The following is a 23,684-nucleotide window of genomic DNA, read 5'->3' on the forward strand; positions in this document are numbered from 1 at the left end:
AAACAGGCAGGAAGTGCTCAAACCCATATGCAGTTGTGCATATACAGTACAGACCAAAAGTTTGGACACACCTTCTCATTCAAAGAGTTTTCTTTATTTTCATGACTATGAAGGCATCAAAACTATGAATTAACACATGTGGAATTATATACATAACAAACAAGTGTGAAACAACTGAAAATATGTCATATTCTAGGTTCTTCAAAGTAGCCACCTTTTGCTTTGATTACTGCTTTGCACACTCTTGGCATTCTCTTGATGAGCTTCAAGAGGTAGTCCCCTGAAATGGTCTTCCAACAGTCTTGAAGGAGTTCCCAGAGATGCTTAGCACTTGTTGGCCCTTTTGCCTTCACTCTGCGGTCCAGCTCACCCCAAACCATCTCGATTGGGTTCAGATCCGGTGACTGTGGAGGCCAGGTCATCTGGCGCAGCACCCCATCACTCTCCTTCATGGTCAAATAGCCCTTACTTTCAAAGTTTTCCCAATTTTTCGGCTGACTGACTGACCTTCATTTTTTAAAGTAATGATGGCCACTCGTTTTTCTTTACTTAGCTGCTTTTTTCTTGCCATAATACAAATTCTAACAGTCTATTCAGTAGGACTATCAGCTGTGTATCCACCTGACTTCTCCTCAATGCCACTGATGGTCCCAACCCCATTTATAAGGCAAGAAATCCCACTTATTAAACCTAACAGGGCACACCTGTGAAGTAAAAACCATTTCAGGGGACTACCTCTTGAAGCTCATCAAGAGAATGCCAAGAGTGTGCAAAGCAGTAATCAAAGCTAAAGGTGGCTACTTTGAAGAACCTAGAATATGACATATTTTCAGTTGTTTCACACTTGTTTGTTATGTATATAATTCCACATGTTTTAATTCACAGTTTTGATGCCTTCAGTGTTTATCTACAATTTTCATAGTCATGAAAATAAAGAAAACTCTTTGAATGAGAAGGTGTGTCCAAACTTTTGGTCTTTACTGTATATATATACATGGGAGCAAATCCTGCACATGTGGCCCGTTGCTAATGTCGATCCCCAGCAAAAATGCATACAGTGGAGGATGCCCGCAGCGGACCAGAAGTACCACAATAAACATCCTACACAAGATAGCAATTATGTGATAACCAATATAACAATATAATAATAGCAAAGACAGGTGAACTCTACGGACTTACTAAACCCTCAAACTGATGTTAAAATTGAGAGACTAGCCAACATATCCTATTGTGGAGGACATGTCTGAGCCCGAGCACCGCGCTCAGTAGCTTGGGTCCTAACACTCACCTACCTGAGCCGTATGGGCAATACCAGGGGCCAGTGGGTGAATTACAGGAGCGCGAGGTCCGACTCACAGACAACTCACCAGTTACCTCCAGCATGGAACTAAGTATGTCCAAGTATGCCATCACTGGCTGGTTCAGGTCCTGCTCCAAGTCACATTTACCAGCATCTGTTCCAGTACATGAAGCAGTGGACTGACGTTGTTCATCCGGTAGTCCTGGCGACTGACAAATAACGTGGCCTCCTCAAAAGGCCTGAGCAAAAGGCAGGTGTCACGCATGAACTGCCCCTGGCTGACATCGAAGTTACACTTGTTGACAACCAGATTGAACACGTGTGCCATGCAGGGCACATGGCTCAGCCCTCCTTGACGCAGACACAAGTGGTTGGGTTCCTGGTGCTTTATCAGGATCTAGAAGTAAAGCAAAAACTCGAGAATGTATTCTGTCAAATGCTTGTGCATACTGATCACATATTCTGTCAGACAACCATGTTGCATCTGGAGCTGCTATGGGAAATACAATCCTATCCTAGGGGCTGACCCAAAAAGGACCTTATAGGGACTAAGGCCAGTTTTACGGTCAGGGATATACCTTACTGAAAAAAGGGCTACCAGCAGGCACTCTGTCCATGGTTTTCCAGTCTCTACCTTGGCTTTTTGAATCTTTAACTTTAGTGTTCTGTTCAGTTCCTTTTTCTTCCTAACCTACCGCTGCTTTGTGGATGGTACGAAGCATTTAAGGCCTGTTCTGCATCCAAACCTTCATCATCTCCTGCATCACTTCACCTGTGAAGTGAACACCTCTGTCACTTTCAATGGTCTCAGGTACCCCATACCTGCATACAACTCATAATCATCTTCGCTGTGGTCTTAGCTACCGGGTATGCTTCTGGCCATCCTGAAAACAAGTCATCACACACCAATACATACTCATACATGCCAACCTTGGGTAGATGAATGTAGTCTGCAAGCATTGAAACAGATACAAAGGGCAAGAACTGTCTATTCTGGGGTACCTTAACCACCTTTGCCAAGATGCTCTGGCAACAAATCATACATCCTTGAGTATATCTGGCTGCTACAGTGCTGAACCCTGGGGCGTACCATGTACTAAATCACACAAAGCAGTTTTTTGACTGGTGCATTACCCCATGGGTTGCCTGTGCCATCGTGGATTAGAGGGACTTGGCAGAGTTTCCTTTGGAACTGTATTAGGCCTTCCTCATTCTCAGTCCTCCCTTTTTACATCCACTAGTCCCTATCCTCCTTCCCCACCTTGTTCTGTAAGGTCTTAAGAACTTCCACGGAGACAGGAGGAATTATTTCAGGGACATGAGCTGTGTCCACTAAGGCAGGGGTCTGCCTAGGCAATTTGGCAGCCATTGTTGCCGCCTGATCTGCTTCGGCTTTTCCCTTTGCCTCCTCTGAGTCTGTTTTACAGTGACCTTTATTTTTTATCACCGCCACTCAAGTTGGCAACATGAGGGCTTCCATAAGAGAACTCACTGCTTCCCTATTTTGAGGGGTTTACCTGAAATGGTCAGGAAGTCTCTGGCTTTCCAAATGGGCCCATAGTCATGGGCTATACCTGGAATCAGCGTAAATGTTGGCTGCTTTTTTCCTTTGCGTATCTGCAAGCCATCTCCACAGCCCTTAGCTCTGCTTCTTGGGCAGATATGTGTGGTGGTAAGGACTCTGCTTTTTTAGTGTCATGTTTAGTCACCACTGCCCAACCTGTGTAGTACCTGCCATCCTCGCCATACCTAGATCAATCCACAAAGAGCACATAATCTGGATTATCTAATGACTGATTTACCATCTGGTCAAATCCCACTGTCTCTCGTGACATCGTCTGCAAACATGTAGGATAAAATCTATGGCACACCACTTATAATGATATTAAAGGTTGTAGTTTTATTCATTCATTTTGAACACTTTGTGTCACATTACATCCAATATTATTTCAAGGCATAGCATGGAATTGTATACAGTGGTCCCGACATTTTGGTCAGTTTTGACCTTTATCAAGGGATCTGGAGAAGAATATCATAAATATAAATACTAGGTAACACAAAATGTGAAGCTAAGATCGGGAAACGACAAAGGGTTAATTTGTAAGAATATGGATATATGACTTATGATATACTTGAAAAGGTGGATAATGACTGAGTATGAGGTATATAAAAGCAGCGTGTGGTATATTCTATGTAGTATATTATGCATAATGTGGCATACAATATGTAGAAATGGAACATGGACCATATATAGATATATAGTACAAATACCGTATGTAGTATCTGCAGTTGCATGGGTCCAATGTGAGATGAGGGATGTTAGGTAATGTGAGGCAATATACATGATGAATTGGCTGAAGGTCTCTAACTAGGACTATATTAAAAATCACATGTGGCCGGACGGAGAACATCACTCTCCTAACTGGATCCGAAAATGTGCACTAAAATAGAGGGTCAGAGTATATTCCTTATAGTAGAGCAAAGAGATTACCTGTAATCCATGCGCCTCAGAAGAAGTAGGATGTGCACGCTACTGCCAACGAGTATAAGAGGGCTAGAATGTAGCTTCTCCGTGTAGGTGACGTATCATGTGACCGACGTAGTCACGTCAGGTGGCGTGTGCATGCGCAGTGAGATGGGGGAATCAAAGAGGGCAAAAAGGGCAATGCCCATACTTGTAAAACAGCCTTAGAACATAATGACAAAACCGTGTGTTGCAGGGGAAAAAAGGGAATTTATATAGGTTCTCGGTAGAGTGAAAGAATGGTAATAAGGGGTGTAAATATAGGATATGTTTATGAAATTTATATAATATAAGTGGAATGAGGGACATAGTTATGTAAATATATTGAATTTGTTTTATAAGAAATTACTTAAATACACAAAAATAAAGTAAAATAACATACAGATGATGGCCATACTAAACAAAGCAGGATGATACATTCCATAACATAATCATATTCATATGTTTAGAAAATATACGTAAGGACTATCTATACTAAGGTGGGTGAGGAAGGGAAATAAGGAAGGGGGGGAGAGGAGGGAAGGGGGGGAGGAGAGGGAAGGGGGGGGGAGAAAGTCTCACCCATGGAGAAAAGACTATGTGGCTCAGGAGAAGTCCCCGGGCTAATGCATCTGTGAAAAGAAGAGTGATAAATCAGGCGTTGTATAGGAACATTTACATAATACTATACATTATAATAAAAGTCACACTCCCTTTGGAGATAAGGTATCCAAGTGATTGATCCAAAAAGGTTTGCGTTGTTTAAGGAGTAAGGTATGGTTCCCTCCCCGATGTGGGGTCTGTACCTGTTCCAGAACCTTACACTGTAGTGCAGAGATTGGATGGTTGTACTCCTTGAAATGTGCCGGAATCGGTAAGAGTAGTTGTTCAGTTCTGATTGTAGATTTATGTTTCGAAATTCTATCACGGATATGTTGGGTTGTCTCGCCAACATAAATGAGTCCACACGGGCACTTGATAAGATATATCACATGTGTCGAATCACAGGTAAAATAACCCTTAAGGTAATACTTTTTGCCAGAATGTGGATGTGTGATTACAGTTCCCTTTATGACACTTGAGCAATGGGCGCAATGGAGGCATGGAAAAGTGCCCATTTTGGGGACACCAAGAAATCTTTGAAATGGGGTTTTGGATATAGGGCCAATATCGGCTCTGATTAAGTCATCTCTGATGTTCCGTGATCGTTTGTAGCATGTGAGGGGTGGAGATTGAAATTCATGGACATTAGGATAGGCCTGGGCCAGTATGTGCCATTGTTGGTGCACTATATTTTGGATTTTCTGTGAAAGTATGTGATATGTCAGAGTGCACGGTATCCTGTTCATTGACTTGGGTTTTTCTACTAACTGACATGGTAGTTTGTAATTGGGTTCAATTATATGTTGGGGGTATCCTCTCTGTGAGAACTTCATGGACATTTCTCTTTTCCTCTTTTCATTGGTGGTGGGATCTGATACGATCCTGTCTACTCCAATCAATTGGGACCTAGGTAGAGACATTTTAGTTGCTCCTGGGTGGCTACTAGTGTAGTGTAATAAGCTATTCCTGTCAGTTGGTTTATTGTATAAATCAAAGCTTATGTGTCCTTCTTGGTCCATAAGTACCAATGTATCAAGAAAGCTGATCTGGTTTGTGTCTGTCTCTATGGTGAAACCAAATTCTGGGTAGATGTTATCGAGGTATTGATGAAACTGTAGTATGCTAAATATGGGGCCCCCCCAAAGACAGAAAATGTCATCTATGAAACGTAGCCAGATCTTGGTATGCTCTTTAAAGAGGGGATGGGTATAGACAAATTTTTCCTCAAAACTAATCATATATGTGTTTGCATACGGTGGGGCCACATTGGCCCCCATCGCGGTCCCCCATTTTTGGGCATAGTAGTTGTCCCCAAATAGAAAGAAGTTCTCATGTAAGACCAATGATAGTAATGAGATGCAAAATTCTTGTTGTATGGAACTGAGTGTGGAGTGTCGGGATAGATGTTCTGCAGTGGCCCTCATACCCTTATCATGAGTAATAGATGTATACAAACTATTCACGTCCATAGTCACTAGTAGGGAATTAGGTTGGGGTGAATGTTGGCTGAGTTTGGTGATGAAATCATTTGTATCCAATAAAAAGGAGTGAGATGTCTTAATGAGTGGGGTGAGTATACGATCAAGATAAATGAAAAGGGGAGATAATACAGACTCTGTTGAAGCCACTATGGGTCTACCAGGTGGATTTTGTAGGTTTTTATGTTTTTTTTTCAGAGTATAAAAAACTAGTGTAATGGGGTATTGTTTAGTAAGAAATGTTATTGTTTCTTCATCTATCACATTGAGACCATGATATTGTTGTAATAAAGTTCTTATCAATATTGGGGGTAGGATCCCGTGGCAGTAATTCATAGGTAGTTTGATCACTTAGTGTCATGCCCCGCCCTGACGGTGTGCGGAGGTCGGCCAGAATAGCAGCACGAGTTTAGTGTTTTGTTTTGGAGCCGTGCTGGATCCGCCTCCCATCAGGTGCACTGGGTGGGTTTATGAGTTTAAATAGCACTCCACCCCAGTGCTCTGAGCGGATTATATTCATCACTTTGGTCTTGGAAGCTAGAGAGGAAGGTTGTCTGTTCCAGCACAGAGAGATAAGTGTGGTTTCTTGTTTGATTGTTTGGTGTCATCTCTCCCATCCAGGTTCTGTGCGAGCAGGCTGCTCCTATTTCCCCTCTTCACCATCTCAGGGATTTTAGGGTGTTTCAGTCCAGGCACGGGGACACATCATACCTACCATTAAGGTCTGCATGTGGGCTGAGCATTGCAGGGAGAGAGGTCAGGGATAAGTTAGGAGGTGACCCTTCCCCTGCCTCTCGCCTAGAGCCTGGTTGGTGGTTTAACTGTTAGTCTGTGTGCACGTCCGTCGTGACACTTAGTTGTTTTTGTATGTCTTTGACATACATGGATTTGTCCATGATGACAATTTCTCCTCCCTTGTCCGCTGGTTTAATTATAATCTCTTTGTTAGATTGTAACTCAGAAATCGCTCTTTGTTCCTCTACGGTTAGATTCCGGGAATGTCTAAAGTGGCCCAAAGATTGGGATTTAAGTAGATCCTGTATAGATTGTTGGGTAAAAGATGATACGTTTTGGGAGGCATGAAGGAGCTTTTATTTCTGAGGGTCAAAGTCTGTAGTGTCAGGCTGTGGTCTCTAGCCTGACTCGGTGTCTTAGCTGGGCACTCTGTTGTACCAAAGTGGGCCTTAAGTCTAATTGTATGATAGAATCGTTGCAGTTCTTGTTCCAGAAAGAACGTATTAAGAGGATGGGTAGGGCAAAATGAAAGTCCCTTCTGTAATACCCCTGTTTGGGCTGGTGACAAAGTGTGGGAAGAGATGTTAATGACCAGATTATCTATATTACCTGAGATCGGGTCAGGATGCGTTGTTCTGGATCTTTTCCTCTTACTCCTCCTCTGTTCTTGGTACGGCCTCTCCCTAAAAAATGATGGTATGGTCGATAGGATCTCTCACTGTCGGAACCAGATGAACTCTGTCCAGATGAAAACTGTTGATAACGATGATCACGTGAGGCTTGGAAATTGTGGTTTCTCCACTTGTATACTCTATTGAGTCTGTAGTCCTCCGCATCACAGATGAATTTGTATCTCTTAGTTGATTCTGTATTTTTTTTATATTCTGTAATTTGTTTAGCTGATCTCTCTTTGAGGGTAATCCACTTTTCTTGTGGCAAGATGGTATTAAGTTGATCCTCGGTGGTCGTAATTTGTTTAGTTAGGTCGCCAATCGTCTGGTGGGCTTTCTCGATGGTTAACAGCATCAGATCTAGTGAACACTTATTGAGAATCCACTCGAAGCTGGACAAGTCACATGATCCTCACTCCCCACTATAAATACAGGCAGCCTGCTGCCACAGGTTGCCTGTTAATTTTAGGTATCTGGTGATTGTTTTGTTCCTGCATACTTATCTGATCCTGTGTTCCCTGACGATTCTCTGCCTGCTCCTCCTGTACTGCGCATCTCTCCTGGTATCCTGACCCCAGCTTCCACCTGACGATTCTTTGCGGACTCCTGTTGTACTTCATTTATCTCCTGGTATTTGACCTTGGCTTTTCCTGACTATTCTCTGCTCATTCCTTAGTACTGCGTAGCTCTCTAGGTATTGACCCGGTCCATTCACATTCCGTTATTTGTCTTGTATGTCTTCCCAGCACGTATCCTAAGTTAGGGACTGCCGTTTAGTTGTCCCCTGTCATTAGGACTTGCGAGGCAAGTAGGCAGGGCCAGGGGTGAGGGTGGAGCGCAGTGGTCACTATCCTCCCCCCTGTGTGTAGTGTACGTTACCGTCACAGTATAGGATGAATATGGGCAAATTTTTCATTAAATGGGTCCAGATCATATACAATCACCCCAAAGCTAAAATTAATATTAAAGGAGTATGGTCTGAACAAATAGAGTTGTATAGAGGAACAAGACAGGGATGTCCCCTTTCTCCTTTATTGTTTGAAGGGGACCTCTGACAAGATAAGTATGTAGTCATAGCTAAGACAATGTCCCGTCAGAGGGAGAATAAACACGGATGGTATGTATAAATTGTATAGTCACAGGGTACCACCTGCCTTAAAACGTAGCCTTTATTATATAATACGTGTAAAAAAATAAACTCCCATTAGAACAAACACAAAGAAAAGAAAAAAAAAAAATCGACACTCTATAGGTGGACCAGCGGTTAGTGCTCTGCAAAGGTTATTTCTGTATCTTGATGAGATCCCTAGAGGAGGTTTAATTATAGGCAGGATGATGATTTCTTGACTGGGCCTGTCACTGGGTATGGCCCTAAGATATTTATTCCTGCCTAAAAAACAGAATGGCCGCCCCGATAGGGGCGATCCCGTGTTCAGGAACCTCCTGTATTGCCCTAGTTTGCCCCTATCGATGATAGTTGGGCTAGGTCTGGTCGCGGTTTCGCAGGTAGTGACCTAAGCTAGGTACAGAAAATAATAAAGGTATATTCACAGATTATTGCATCATAAAAATACGTGCTAGGTCCAAGATGTCGTTTAGAGTAAAGAACAGGTATTCTATGATACTGTCATGACCGGCGTCACGCAAAGGGAGGGAAATGGGAAGGCCCTGTCCAAGGGAGAGGGAAAAGTGGTGACCCCTGACTCACCTTGAGGCTGGCACCTGACTGCCCTGACGTCCCTAGACGGGTTCCTCACCCGTACGCCGATCACGTGCCTAAACCCTGGCTTTCCCTAAGATGAGCCCTACGTAGTGAACAGGGCGGTGGGATCACTAGTCCGCACCACTGACACTAAAGGAAAACACCAAGGAGAGGACAGACAATACAGACAAAACATATAATCCCAGGTGGGTGACAACAGCAGACAACAAAAGCCCAACAGGGATCCGGAGGGTAACGCTCTGGAACAACAACCAGGGATCACAGCTACTCAGCTCCAGTGGGTCAGTGTAGAAGTCCAGGCAGGAAGCTCTATATCTGGCAACCAGAGAAGTGGGAGAGGGGAATATAAGGAGGTTGGGAGTGCTGGACAAGAAACAGCTGAGGAGAAGAAGCTACGGATCCCTGAGTGAGCCAAAAAGGGTTGCAAGGCAAACCCAGAAAGCTACCATTAAGAAACAGCACTATCTTTATACATAGAGCGCACAGCCACCCGCTGCGACTTCCTGACCCCGGGTATAACGGAGTCAGACGTGGCTCTTGACACCCTCGTGACAGTACCCCCCTTTCCTCGAGGGGCCTCCGGACACTCAGGACTAGGTCTCTCAGGATGAGAGGCATGAAAAGCCTGAACTAACCTGTCGGCGTTTACCTCAGACGCTGGAACCCACATTCTTTCCTCGGGACTGTAACCCCTCCAATGCACCAGATATTAAAGAGAGCGGCGGACCCGACGAGAATCAACAATTTTGAATATTTGAAACTCTAGATTACCATCCACAATAACAGGACGGGGTGGCAGCGGTGATGGTTCTAGAGGTGGAACATACTTTTTGAGTAACGACTTATGGAAGACGTTATGAATTTTAAAAGTCTGAGGTAGCTCCAGGCGAAAAGCCACGGGGTTAATGATGGCTACTATTTTGTAAGGACCAATGAACCTAGGACCCAGTTTCCAAGAGGGAACCTTTAATTTAATATTCCTAGTAGATAACCACACATAGTCATTCACACCTAGGTCCGGAACTAGCGACCGTTTCTTATCAGCCATGCATTTATATTTACCTCCCATATTTTTCAAATTAGCTTGCACTTTCTGCCATACAGATGAAAGAGATGACGAAAACCGTTCCTCTTCGGGAACCCCAGAAGACCCCCCCTCTTTGAAAGTACAGAATTGGGGATGAAAACCATATGCACCAAGAAATGGTGACTTGCCAGTGGATTCCTGACGGCGATTATTTATGGCAAACTCGGCTAACGGTAAATATGATGACCACACCTCTTGGTTTTCAGACACAAAACACCTTAGATACGTCTCAAGGTTTTGGTTGGTACGCTCAGTCTGTCCATTAGACTGAGGATGGAAAGCTGAGGAAAAGGACAAGTGTACCCCCAAACGGGAACAAAAAGCTTTCCAAAACTTAGAAATAAACTGGGTTCCCTGATCCGAAACAACATCGGAAGGGACCCCGTGAAGCTTCACAATTTCACTGATGAATACCTGAGCAAGAGTCTTAGCATTAGGTAGTGCGGGTAACGCAATGAAGTGTTCCATCTTGCTAAACCTGTCTACTACTACCAAGATAACTGTTTTACCCGCAGAAAAAGGTAAGTCAGTAATAAAATCCATTGACAGATGTGTCCATGGCCTATTGGGAATGACAAGTGGCAATAAAGACCCTGCAGGACGTGTATAAGAGACTTTCGAGCGCGCACAAGTAGAACAAGTAGACACAAAATCCATTACATCCTGACGCAACCTTGGCCACCAAAAAAGACGAGACAATAGTTCCAAGGTTGCTTTACTACCCAGCAAGTGCCGAATTATGATGTTCCTTTAATAATTCGAAACGCAGGTTTAACGGTACAAACAATTTCTCTGAGGGGCAAGAGACCGGGGCGTCCCCCTGGGCCTCTAACACCTTCCCCTCCAGAACAGAGTGTACCGCAGAGACAACCACTCCTCTTTGTAGAATGGGTACCGGATCACTCACATTACCCCCTCCAGGGAAACAACGAGATAATGCATCTGCCTTGGTATTCTTTTGCCCCAGGACGATAGGTAATAAAAAAATTAAACCTGGTAAAAAATAGCGACCACCTAGCTTGTCTAGGGGTGAGACGCTTAGCTGATTCGAGGTACAGAAGGTTTTTGCGGTCTGTAATCACCGTGACGGGGTGGATTGCCCCCTCTAAAAAGTGACGCCATTCTTCAAACGCTAGTTTAATAGCTAATAGTTCCCTATTGCCAATATCATAGTTCTTCTCCGCTGCAGATAGTTTTTTAGAAAAGAAAGCACAAGGACGCCATTTGCCAGGAGACGGACCCTGAGACAGTACAGCCCCCACTCCCACCTCTGACGCATCTACTTCAACAATAAAAGGCTGGGAGACATCAGGTTGGATTAGTACAGGTGCCAAGGTAAACCTCTCTTTTAGAGAGGAAAAAGCAATTTTAGCGGCGTCAGACCATTTAGAAAAATCAGTCCCCTTCCTAGTCATGTCAGTAAGGGGTTTGACAATCACCAAATAATTTTTTATGAACTTTCTGTAGAAATTTGCGAAGCCCAAGAACTGTTGCAGTGCTTTGAGGTTCTCAGGAAGATCCCAATCTAAAATTGCCTGGACCTTCCTAGGATCCATACGGAAACCTGAAGCAGATAATAAATAACCTAGGAACTGTATTTCCTGAACGGCGAAGACACACTTTTCAATTTTCGCATATAATTTATTCATCCGTAGGACCTGCAGTACCTGTCTGACATGCACCTCATGTGTTTTCAGATCAGACGAATAAATTAAAATATCATCTAGGTATATCACCACAAACCTGCCGATAAGATGCCTAAAAATGTCATTAACGAAATGTTGGAAGACAGCAGGAGCATTGGTCAGACCGAAAGGCATGACTAGATTTTCATAATGCCCCTCAGGGGTGTTAAAAGCTGTCTTCCACTCATCCCCTTCCTTGATACGAATCAGATTGTAGGCCCCCCTAAGATGAAGTTTGGAGAACCACCTAGCACCCGCAATCTGATTAAACAGGTCAGGAATGAGAGGAAGAGGGTAAGGGTCTCGGATGGTTATCCGGTTTAGTTCGCGGAAATCTAGGCAAGGACGCAGGCCCCCATCTTTCTTTTTAACAAAGAAAAACCCTGCAGCCACGGGTGAAGAAGAGGGTCTGATGTGTCCCTTAGCCAAGCTCTCGGAGATATAATCTTTCATGGCTTGTCTCTCCGGACCCGAAAGATTATATAACCTGGTCTTGGGTAATTTTGCACCGGGAATCAGATTAACCGGGCAATCATAAGGACGGTGAGGTGATAACTTCTGGCAACCCTTTTCAGAAAAAACGTCCTCAAAATCCGAAATAAATTTAGGTAGAGTAGCTATGGAGGCGACTAAGCAATTGCTATTTAAGCAATTTTCTCTGCAATGCTCACTCCACTCCAATATCTCCCTGGCCTGCCAATCCACCACTGGATTGTGCACTACCAACCAGGGAAGACCCAATACCACAGGAGTGGGAAGCCCCTCCAGAACATAACATGAAAGACACTCGTTATGGTGGTCCCCTACCCGAAGGTGTAAGTTATGGACAATGTGAGTGAGGTTTCTGAGACAGAGGAGCAGAATCAATAGCGAATATGGGAATAGGTCTCTGTAGCGTACAGAGAGACAAACCCATAGTGTGGGCAAAATGGGCATCTATCAAATTTACTCCTGCTCCACTGTCTAGGAAGAAAGAAATAGTCTCCGTCTTAACACCAAAAACAACAACCGCTGGCAACACAAATTGAGATGTTCGTATGGAGGAAACATATACCCCCCGGCTGACATCCTCCACACAGCCTGGGGTTAGTAGTTTTCCGACGGTCTCTTATTTTTGAGAAAGGAAGGACAGACATTAATGAAATGACCCCTCCCCCCACAGAAAAAACAAACCCCACGCCTACGGCGAGCCTCAGGAGGACGGACCTGACGAGTAGTATCTCCTAGCTGCATAGGCTCGTCTAAGTCCGTACAGACTAACTGCTGCTTGGGAGGGGTTACCAATTGCTCAGGATTTTTCAATCTGTCCCTCAGACGTCTATCTATTCTGATAGAAAGGGACATAACAGCATCAAAGGAAAAGGGAGTCTCATACAGCGCAAGCGCATCCTTAATCCTTTCGGATAACCCAGAGCAGAACTGACTCTTGAGAGCCAGGTCGTTCCACTGGGTATCCGTAGCCCACCTACCGAAACTCTGAGCAATACTCCTCTGCTGGCCACTCTCCCTGTAGGAGTCTCCGTAATTTTGATTCAGCCAGAGCGACTCGGTCAGGGTCATCATATATGAGACCCAAAGCCCCAAAAAATTCATCCACTGACCGGAGAGCCTGGGAATCAGTGGGTAAAGAGAACGCCCAGGATTGCGGGTCCCCCTGAAGCAGGGAAATAACAATCCCCACCCGCTATTCTTCATTACCAGAGGAGTAAGGGCGCAGCTTAAAATATAACTTACAGGCCTCACGGAACGTCACAAATTTGTCCCTTCCCCCAGAAAATCTGTCAGGAAGAACAACCTTGGGTTCTGCAACAACCTGGTTACCCGTAGCAACCGCTGGGCTTGCGGTCTGTTGTAATTGCTGCTGTTGCTGGAGGACCGACACCTTCAATCCTGCCACCTCCAAAGACAGGCCTTGAAGTTGCTTTGTCAAAGCAGCAATTGGATCCATACTGGATTCTAAATAGGCAGAAAAAGAAAAAAGTATATATTTTTTTTTTCTACCTACACAAAATAAGGGCCAGATATAATGTCATGACCGGCGTCACGCAAAGGGAGGGAAATGGGAAGGCCCTGTCCAAGGGAGAGGGAAAGGTGGTGACCCCTGACTCACCTTGAGGCTGGCACCTGACTGCCCTGACGTCCCTAGACGGGTTCCTCACCCATACGCCGATCACGTGCCTAAACCCTGGCTTTCCCTAAGATGAGCCCTACGTAGTGAACAGGGCGGTGGGATCACTAGTCCGCACCACTGACACTAAAGGAAAACACCAAGGAGAGGACAGACAATACAGACAAAACTTATAATCCCAGGTGGGTGACAACAGCAGACAACAAAAGCCCAACAGGGATCCGGAGGGTAACGCTCTGGAACAACAACCAGGGATCACAGCTACTCAGCTCCAGTGGGTCAGTATAGAAGTCCAGGCAGGAAGCTCTATATCTGGCAACCAGAGAAGTGGGAGAGGGGAATATAAGGAGGTTGGGAGTGCTGGACAAGAAACAGCTGAGGAGAAGAAGCTACGGATCCCTGAGTGAGCCAAAAAGGGTTGCAAGGCAAACCCAGAAAGCTACCATTAAGAAACAGCACTATCTTTATACACAGAGCGCGCAGCCACCCGCTGCGACTTCCTGACCCCGGGTATAACGGAGTCAGACATGGCTCTTGACACCCTCGTGACAGATACACATTCTAAGCGGCTGCTTGATGCTAACACTGGTGCATTCTTGTAGCGCAGCCGTTCATTACTATGCCAAGCGTACTATTGGTATACATATATAATTCCAACGCGTTTCGCCCGTACCAATGACCTGGGCTCATCAGGGGATACACAGTTCAATAACCTAACAGACATCAATATTCACATGAATAGAACACAATCTTCCTCATCATGGATGACAATACAATAGGATTGTCACCAGTGTTAGGCTGTCAATCTTTACATCCATACACCACCAATCAACACTCTTGAACGGTACAGTCAGAACCACAATAAACAGGGTCACAGCCCTATACAGACTTAGGGGATAAATATGATCCCCTTAAAGATACAGACATCCAAACATTTCACCATATCCATATATGCACTGATGAAGTGTCTGCCGATTGAACACAGCAGTGGTAACACTAATTCATTCATGTGCACCATAACATGGATAATAATTATGGTGCTTGTGGTACTTGCGTGTCCAAGATGACTATATGGGGCTGGTTGTATGCGTCCATATGATGATACCGCAGCCCACCATGTTCCGGCTTGGCCAGTGATGGTCAGCGCCGGTGCCCCAGTGGATCCAATGTGGAGTATGTATGCAGATGACATCCTTATTTTTTTGGAGAACCCAACATTAAGCTGTCTCATCTTATCGAACTAATAAATTACTTTAGTGATATCTCGGAATATAAAGTCAATTGGGCAAAGTCAGTATTATTACCACTTGATCAGGAAAAACCGCCGAATCCCCCGCTAATAAGGGTATTAAAAATAACGGAATTTATGGAATACTTGGGTATAAAGTTGAGCACAAGCATATTAGATTTTGTGAGATTGAATGTGACTCCCCTGTTGACTAGATGTAAAAGTAAAATCGGCATCTGGCAGAAGCTACCAATGGGGCAGGCGGATAGAATTGCCTTAATAAAAATGGTTTTGCTTCCCCAGATTTTGTATATTCTAGCGGCTTGTCCAGTCTGGATGGAGGATCGTTTCTTTAATCATTTGGAACAATTGTTGAATGACTTAATCTGGGGAAGAAAAAGGGTAAAACTCAAACAAAAATATCTCTGGTTAGCGGAACAAGATGGAGGATTATCGGTTCCTTTTTTTTAGGGATATTACTTAGCCTCCCAAGTGCAGTGGATAAAATCAGGGGGAAACAACATAATAGACTACTTGGAATGGGGCTTTAGTGGCCCTAAATATAGTATATTCAGCATACTCGAGACGGGATTCATCAAAAACAAAGGGAAAAAATGTCCAATATCCCGAATGGTGGACCTTTCTTGGGGTAAGATAAAAAAAATATTAGGAATCTCGAATAGCCCATATCTCTCACCGTTATGGTATAATTGTAACATTGTAGAGTTTCAATTAATCACAGATTATAAACACTGGGTAAACAACGGTATTACCCACACAAAAACAAAAGTTTTAGATTTTAGAAAAACAGACTTTTCAAAAATGAAATTAGTCATAAATGAGTCCTTATCAGACTGGAACGGATTACATGGAGTCCAGGAGAAATGGGACTACTTAAAAGGTGCATTATTGAAGGCAACAGAAAATTGCATTAGACTTGTCAGTAAAAGCAAAAAAAGGAAGAGACCACTGTGGTACTCAGCAGAAGTGGCCCAAATCATTAAAAATAAAAAGCTAGCATTTTGTAATTATAAAAAAACCCAGAGCAATGAAGATAAGGAAATCTACAAGATTAGGCAGAGAGAGGCCAAGCAAGTTATAAGAACTTCTAAAGCGCAGGCAGAAGAAAAACTAGCTCAGTCTATGAAAAAAGGGGATAAGACATTCTTCAGATATATAAATGAAAAAAGGAAATTAAAACAAGGAATAACTAAATTAAAAACAAAGGACGGAAGGTATGTAGAAGAGAATAAAGGGCTAGCCGACTGCCTTAATGAATACTTCTGTTCAGTTTTTACAAAAGAAAAAGGAGAAGGACCTCCACTAGAAAGGATGACTAATAAATCATTTGATGCATGTATCTTTACAGAGGAAGATATTCTAAGTTTGCTGTCTAAGGTGAAGACAAATAAGTCACAGGGGCCTGATGAGATACACCCAAAATTATTAAAAGAGCTTAGTGGTGAGCTGGCAAAACCGCTAACAGATTTATTTAACCAATCATTAGTAACAGGAGTCGTCCCGGAAGATTGGAAATTGGCAAATGTCGTGCCCATTCACAAGAAAGGTAGTAGGGAGGAATCAAGCAACTATAGACCAGTGAGTCTGACATCAATAGTAGGCAAATTAATGTAAACCCTATTAAAGGATAGGATTGTGGAACATCTAAAATCCCATGGATTGCAAGATGAAAAACAACATGGGTTTACTTTAGGGAGATCATGTCAAACAAATATTATACATTTTTTTGACTGGGTGACTAAAATAATAGACGGTGGAGGTGCAGTAGACATCGCATATCTAGATTTTAGTAAGGCTTTTGACACTGTCCCACATAGAAGACTTATCAATAAACTGCAGTCATTGAGCATGGACTCCCATATTGTTGAGTGGATTAGGCAGTGGCTGAGTGACAGACAGCAGAGGGTTATAGTCAATGGAGAACATTCAAAACAAGGTCATGTTACCAGTGGGGTTCCACAGGGATCTGTACTGGGACCAATTTTGTTTAATATCTTCATAAGTGATATTGCAAAAGGCCTCGATGGTAAGGTTTGTCTTTTTGCTGATGACACAAAGATATGTAACAGGGTTGATGTTCCTGGAGGGAAACGCCAAATGGAAAAGGATTTAGGAAAACTAGAAGAATGGTCAGAACTCTGGCAACTGAAATTTAATGTGGATAAGTGCAAGATAATGCACCTGGGGCGTAAAAACCCAAGGGCAGAATATAGAATATTTGACACAGTCCTGACCTCAGTATCTGAGGAAAGGGATTTAGGAGTAATTATTTCAGAAGACTTAAAGGTGGGAAGACAATGTAATAGAGCAGCACGAAATGCCAGCAGAATGCTTGGATGTATAGGGAGAGGTATAAGCAGTAGAAAGAGTGAAGTGCTTATGCCGCTGTACAGAACACTGGTGAGACCTCACTTGGAGTATTGTGCGCAGTACTGGAGGCCATATCTCCAGAAGGATATAGATACTCTAGAGAGAGTGTAGAGAAGAGCTACTAAACTAGTACATGGATTGCAGGATAAAACTTACCAGGAAAGGTTAAAGGACCTTTCCTTGTATAGCTTGGAAGAAAGAAGAGACAGAGGGGATATGATAGAAACTTTTAAATACATAAAGGGAATCAACTCGGTAAAGGAGGAGAGCATATTTAAAAGAAGAAAAACTACCACAAGAGGACACAGTTTTAAATTAGAGGGGCAAAGGTTTAAAAGTAATATAAGGAAGTATTACTTTACTGAGAGAGTAGTGGATGCATGGAATAGCCTTCCTGCAGAAGTGGTAGCTGCAAATACAGTGAAGGGGTTTAAGCATGCATGGGATAGACATACAGTAGGTGAACCCGATTTTGTGTCAATCTCGCTGTATTTCTCGGCGAGATTGAGCACATACGAGCCCCATCGCGGGAGCCAGCGCCGAGCTGGCTTGCCGCGATGGAGACAGAGCCGTCATCGAAGCGACGGGAGATCCGACTTGGATTCCCGCCAATTCTACACGTGTGCGGCGTTTGTTATGAATCCTGAGGGGGAAGTCCCCGCCGGATTTTAAATAAAAATCCGGCCTGGGTCCCGCCCTCAGGAGCATACCGGGCCCTTAGGTCTGTTATGGGTTGTAAGGAGAGCCCCCCCTACGCCGAAAAAAACGGCGTAGGGGGTCCCCCTACAATCCATACCAGACCCGTATCCAAAGCACGCTACCCGGCCAGCCAGGAAGGGAGTGGGGACGATCGAGCGCCCCCCCCCCCCCCCCTCCTGAGCCGTACCAGGCTGCATGCCCTCAACATGGGGGGGTTGGGTGCTCTGGGGCAGGGGGCGCACTGCGGCCCCCCCACCTCAGAGCACCCTGTCCCCATGTTGATGAGGACAGGGCCCCTTCCCGACAACCCTGGCCGTTGGTTGTCGGGGTATGCGGGCGGGAGGCTTATCGGAATCTGGGAGCCCCCTTTAATAAGGGGGCCCCCAGATACCGGCCCCCACCCTAAGTGAATGAGTATGGGGTACATCGCACCCCTACCCATTCACCTGCAAGAAAAGTGGTAAAAACACAAATAAACCACACAGTGTATTAAAATATTTTATTTTTCTGCTCCGGAGGCCGCCCCCTGTCTTCTTTATTAGCTCTTTTACCAGGGGGGGGCTCTTCTTCTTCCGATATCCCGACGGGTCTTCTCCGCTATCCGGGGGGTCTTCTCAACTCTCCGGGGTTCTCCTTCTGTCTTGTTGTCTCCTTCTGTCTTCTGTCTCCGGGGTTCTCCTTCTGTTTTCGCCTCTCTCTGTTGTTGACTCGGCGCACCCCGGTTCTTCGTCTCGCGAGACTCGGCGCACCCCGATTCTTCATCTCGCGAGACGTCTCGCGAGACGAAGAATCGGGGTGCGCCGAGTCTCGCGAGACGAAGAACCGGGGTGCGCCGAGTCAACAACAGAGAGAGGCGAAAACAGAAGGAGAACCCCGGAGACAGAAGACAGAAGGAGACAACAAGACAGAAGGAGAAGACAGAAGGAGACAACAAGACAGAAGGAGAAGACAGAAGGAGAACCCCGGAGAGTTGAGAAGACCCCCCCGGATAGCGGAGAAGACAGAAGGAGAACCCCGGAGACAGAAGACAGAAGGAGACAACAAGACAGAAGGAGAAGACAGAAGGAGAACCCCGGAGAGTTGAGAAGACCCCCCGGATAGCGGAGAAGACCCGTCGGGATATCGGAAGAAGAGCCCCCCCTGGTAAAAGAGCTAATAAAGAAGACAGGGGGCGGCCTCCGGAGCAGAAAAATAAAATATTTTAATACACTGTGTGGTTTATTTGTGTTTTTACTACTTTTCTTGCAGGTGAATGGGTAGGGGTACGATGTACCCCATACTCATTCACTTAGGGTGGGGGGCCGGTATCTGGGGGCCCCCTTATTAAAGGGGGCTCCCAGATTCCGATAAGCCTCCCGCCCGCATACCCCGACAACCAACGGCCAGGGTTGTCGGGAAGGGGCCCTGTCCTCATCAACATGGGGACAGGGTGCTCTGAGGTGGGGGGGCCGCAGTGCGCCCCCTGCCCCAGAGCACCCAACCCCCCCATGTTGAGGGCATGCAGCCTGGTACGGCTCAGGAGGGGGGGGGGGGGGGGCGCTCGCTCGTCCCCACTCCCTCCTGGCTGGCCGGGTAGCGTGCTTTGGATACGGGTCTGGTATGGATTGTAGGGGGACCCCCTACGCCGTTTTTTTCGGCGTAGGGGGGGGATCTCCTTACAACCCATAACAGACCTAAGGGCCCGGTATGCTCCTGAGGGCGGGACCCAGGCCGGATTTTTATTTAAAATCCGGCGGGGACTTCCCCCTCAGGATTCATAACAAACGCCGCACACGTGTAGAATTGGCGGGAATCCAAGTCGGATCTCCCGTCGCTTCTATGACGCGCTTGCTGGGATGTGCTGTCACTATCCCAGTGAGTGCGAGATCTCGGCACCATGTCGCCGAGTATCAGCGCGACGCTGTCGTGCTAAAAACACAATGTCAGAAACACCTACTGTAAGGCTATCCTTCATATAAGATAGGGCCAGGGACTATTCATAGGATTCAGATATATTGGGCAGACTAGATGGGCCAAATGGTTCTTATCTGCCGACACATTCTATGTTTCTATGTTTCTATATATGCAACACAGTTAGTAAATAATGGGATAATAAGAGCACTTACAGAATTATGTCCTGGTAAAAATATAGACTTAATGAGTCAATACCGCAATTATTAATTAAAACACGCATTTGATGCTACACAAAATAGGGAATTTTTTATCACAATAAAACACAAATTTATAGATTTCTGTCACCAACACACAACAACACGGGTGACCATTTCTCAAGTTTATAGGATAATAAGGAAGGGAATGGGGAAAATACTAAAATTTAAAAGTGAGAAAAAATGGGTAAAGGATATTGGATTAAACACAATTGAATGGGGGAATATATATAAAAATATAAAAAAGACAACGATTTCTAGTAATTTTAGGATTTTTTGTTTCAATATTATTCATAGAATATATTTGACCCCAATATTGCTAAGTAAGATTTATAAGGAACGAGAACCAAAATGCTGGAGATGTAGTGAAGAGTCTGCCATTTATATTCACATGATATGGACCTGTTTAAGTATGCAATCGCATTGGCGAGAGGTTTTTGGAGCTTTAAGTGCAGAGTCATTAATATCCCTTCCATATAAACCGGAAGTGGCTCTCCTAGGTTGTTTCCCGTCACCAATTAGGGAAAGAGAGAAGAAAAGAGTCTGGACAAGAGGCCTCATGGCGGCAAAAGTGATTATAGCAAGAGAATAGGGATCAAAAAGAGTACCGAATATTAGGCAATGGAAAAATCTTCTTGCATTGATGGAGAGATATGAGGAATATGTGGTATGTCCTGAATGAGTATTATCTTTGTCCCGGGAGGGGGCGGGGTGGGGGGAGGGAGAGGGACCGGAGAAGCTACCGGCGAAGTTCACCGAGATGACCATCAGGGGGGGAGGGAGATGGGCGATAAGGTTGGATAGACAGAAGATGATCCGAGTCAAAAGTAATATGGAAGCGATTAGGGAGTTTGTGAAACCCCCTAAAATAGTGTAGACTCTGCACTAGATTTGTATGTTTCTGTCTGTTCAATGTGTTATAACTCTGTATATCTGTAATGTTGGCAGATCGCGCATTGTTGTACTCGGACTCAGCACTGTTAAATTTTATTCCAATTTTGTATTGTAAGAAAAAAACCAATAAACAAATTTAATATAAAAAATATATATATAATAATCTTAAGGGGGGTTCTTTTGGGAGGGGGCAGTCCAACCCCATAAATCTCCACCCCATACCCGGGGACTTGTGCCAACCAAACCAGCCCGGGATGTACCCCTTATGGACTCGGCTCCGATAGTCTGCTGGCGGTGTCAGGAGCCTGGCCATGTACGAGCTGACTGTCCACATAAGGTGGAACCCAAGGACACAAACTATGGCTTCTATCAGCCATTATATGCCAGGAAGCTGTGTGCAGTGAGTACCCCAGAAACTCTAAACCACTTGTGCCAGGTGGAAGTGGGAGACACTCCAGCAGAGGCCCTGCTGAACTCAGGGAGTCTGGTTTCCCTAGTAAGAGCTTCGCTGGTATGGTACGCTGAGTATACTGGTCAGAAAGTCGGGGTCATGTGCATCCATGGGGACTTAAAGGACTATCCCACTGCCCTGGTGTCTCTAACCGGGATGTGGACTCACAAAGTGGTTTGTTCCCCACTTTGCTACAGTGTCCGTGGGATTGACAGGGCTCTTGAAGGGACGCAGGTCGGTGATGGTTCGCTGGGATGATCGGGCGGAAGAGGCGTTCTCCGCTTTGAAGTCAGCCTTGTGTGGGTCCCCGGTTTTGGTGACGCCTGACTTCAAGCGGGAATTCATAGTACAGACGGACGCCTCCGAAGTAGGCCTCAGTGCTGTACTGTCTCAGGAAGTTAACGGGGACGAGCATCCTGTTGTCTTACTAAGCTGCAAGCTTACCACAGCCGAAACCAGGTACAGTATAGTGGCGAGAGAGTGCTTGGCTATTAAGTGGGCACTCGAGTCTCTACGCTACTATTTGTTGGGGAGAAAGTTCCGCCTGGTGACTGACCACACCCCACTCAAGTGGATGAGCCAGGCCAAAGAGAGAAATGCCTGAGTCACCAGGTGGTTCCTGTCCTTACAGAACTTTAAGTTCTCCGTAGAACACAGGGGAGGCTGCTTGCAGGGTAATGCAGATTCCCTATCCCGAGTGCACTGTCTGGCGTGTGTTCACCCCCTCAGGGTTGAACAAAGGGGCAGGTATGTAAGAAGGTACAAGGAATCATCGTGGATGGTAGGTATGTGTCACCGAGGTTTATTGTCTCGGTGGAATAAGAGCCAGTTTTCATGTGTCAGCAGCAGTTGCTATGTGACACCTTGCTATCTAGTATGGCTGTAAATAGCTATTCTGGGACGGCTCTTACTGGGAGTAGTCAAAGTGCTGGGACAGGCCTATAAAAAAACTGCCAGCAGTGTCAGGTGGGTGGATTACTCCTCTCTGACACTGGAGCTGTGTGAAACTCTGCTGAGATCTGAGGCCTGTGAGTGGGCTGAAAGCTGAAGACCGCCTTATGCCTGCAGGTGGACTTCCTGAGGCTGAGCATTCAGCCGGGTGTGGATTAAACACCTAGGATCAAAGGTGAATGTTTTTCTGTATGAACTGTGTTGGGTGTGAACTAACACCAATACTGAAAATGCACTGTCATACTGTGAACCTGCAACTAGTGTGAATAAACGCTGCAGTTTTTGAGTTACAAACGTGTCTTTGCCTCTATACTGCACCCACTTGTCCTGCCTACCAGAGCGAATCCCCACAGTACCCTTATGCTTTTTTCACACTTTCTTTTTATTTCAATATGAATCAGTGGGACGCTTGTATAGCATATAGATATACATGTTGTTACTGTACTTCAGTTTATCTGTTGGAATTATTTTCTAATGTGTTCACCAGGCCCTTACAAAGATTGTATTCAAATAATTATTTGTTCATTGTGAAAGTAGACTTAAAAAATGTGTCTACTATTTTTCACAGTGTATTAGATCAGAAACAACATTATTTTTTTCCACAATACACAGGGTGACTTTAAAGTGACATTTTCAATAATGTTTCTAGCAAAATCAGAGCAAATCATAATGTTTTCATAAGCAGTTAATAACCTAAATTTCCAGAAATTTGCCACTGAATCCTCACTGCAACAGCAAATTGAAAATAAGCAACATATTACTGTATTAACTGTTTTTAGGCTGAGTTCACACGGGCGAGTATTCCGCGCGGGTGCAATGCGGGAGGTGAACGCATTGCACCCGCACTGAATCTGGACCCATTCATTTCTATGGGGCTGTGCACATGAGCTGTGATTTTCACGCATCACTTATGCGTTGCGTGAAAATCGCAGCATGCTCTATATTGTGACCCGATCTTTATTATTTTTCCCTTATAACATGGCTATAAGGGAAAATAATAGCATTCTGAA

The sequence above is a fragment of the Bufo bufo genome, chromosome 2 (genome assembly GCF_905171765.1).
Source record: "Bufo bufo chromosome 2, aBufBuf1.1, whole genome shotgun sequence".
NCBI lineage: Eukaryota > Metazoa > Chordata > Amphibia > Anura > Bufonidae > Bufo > Bufo bufo.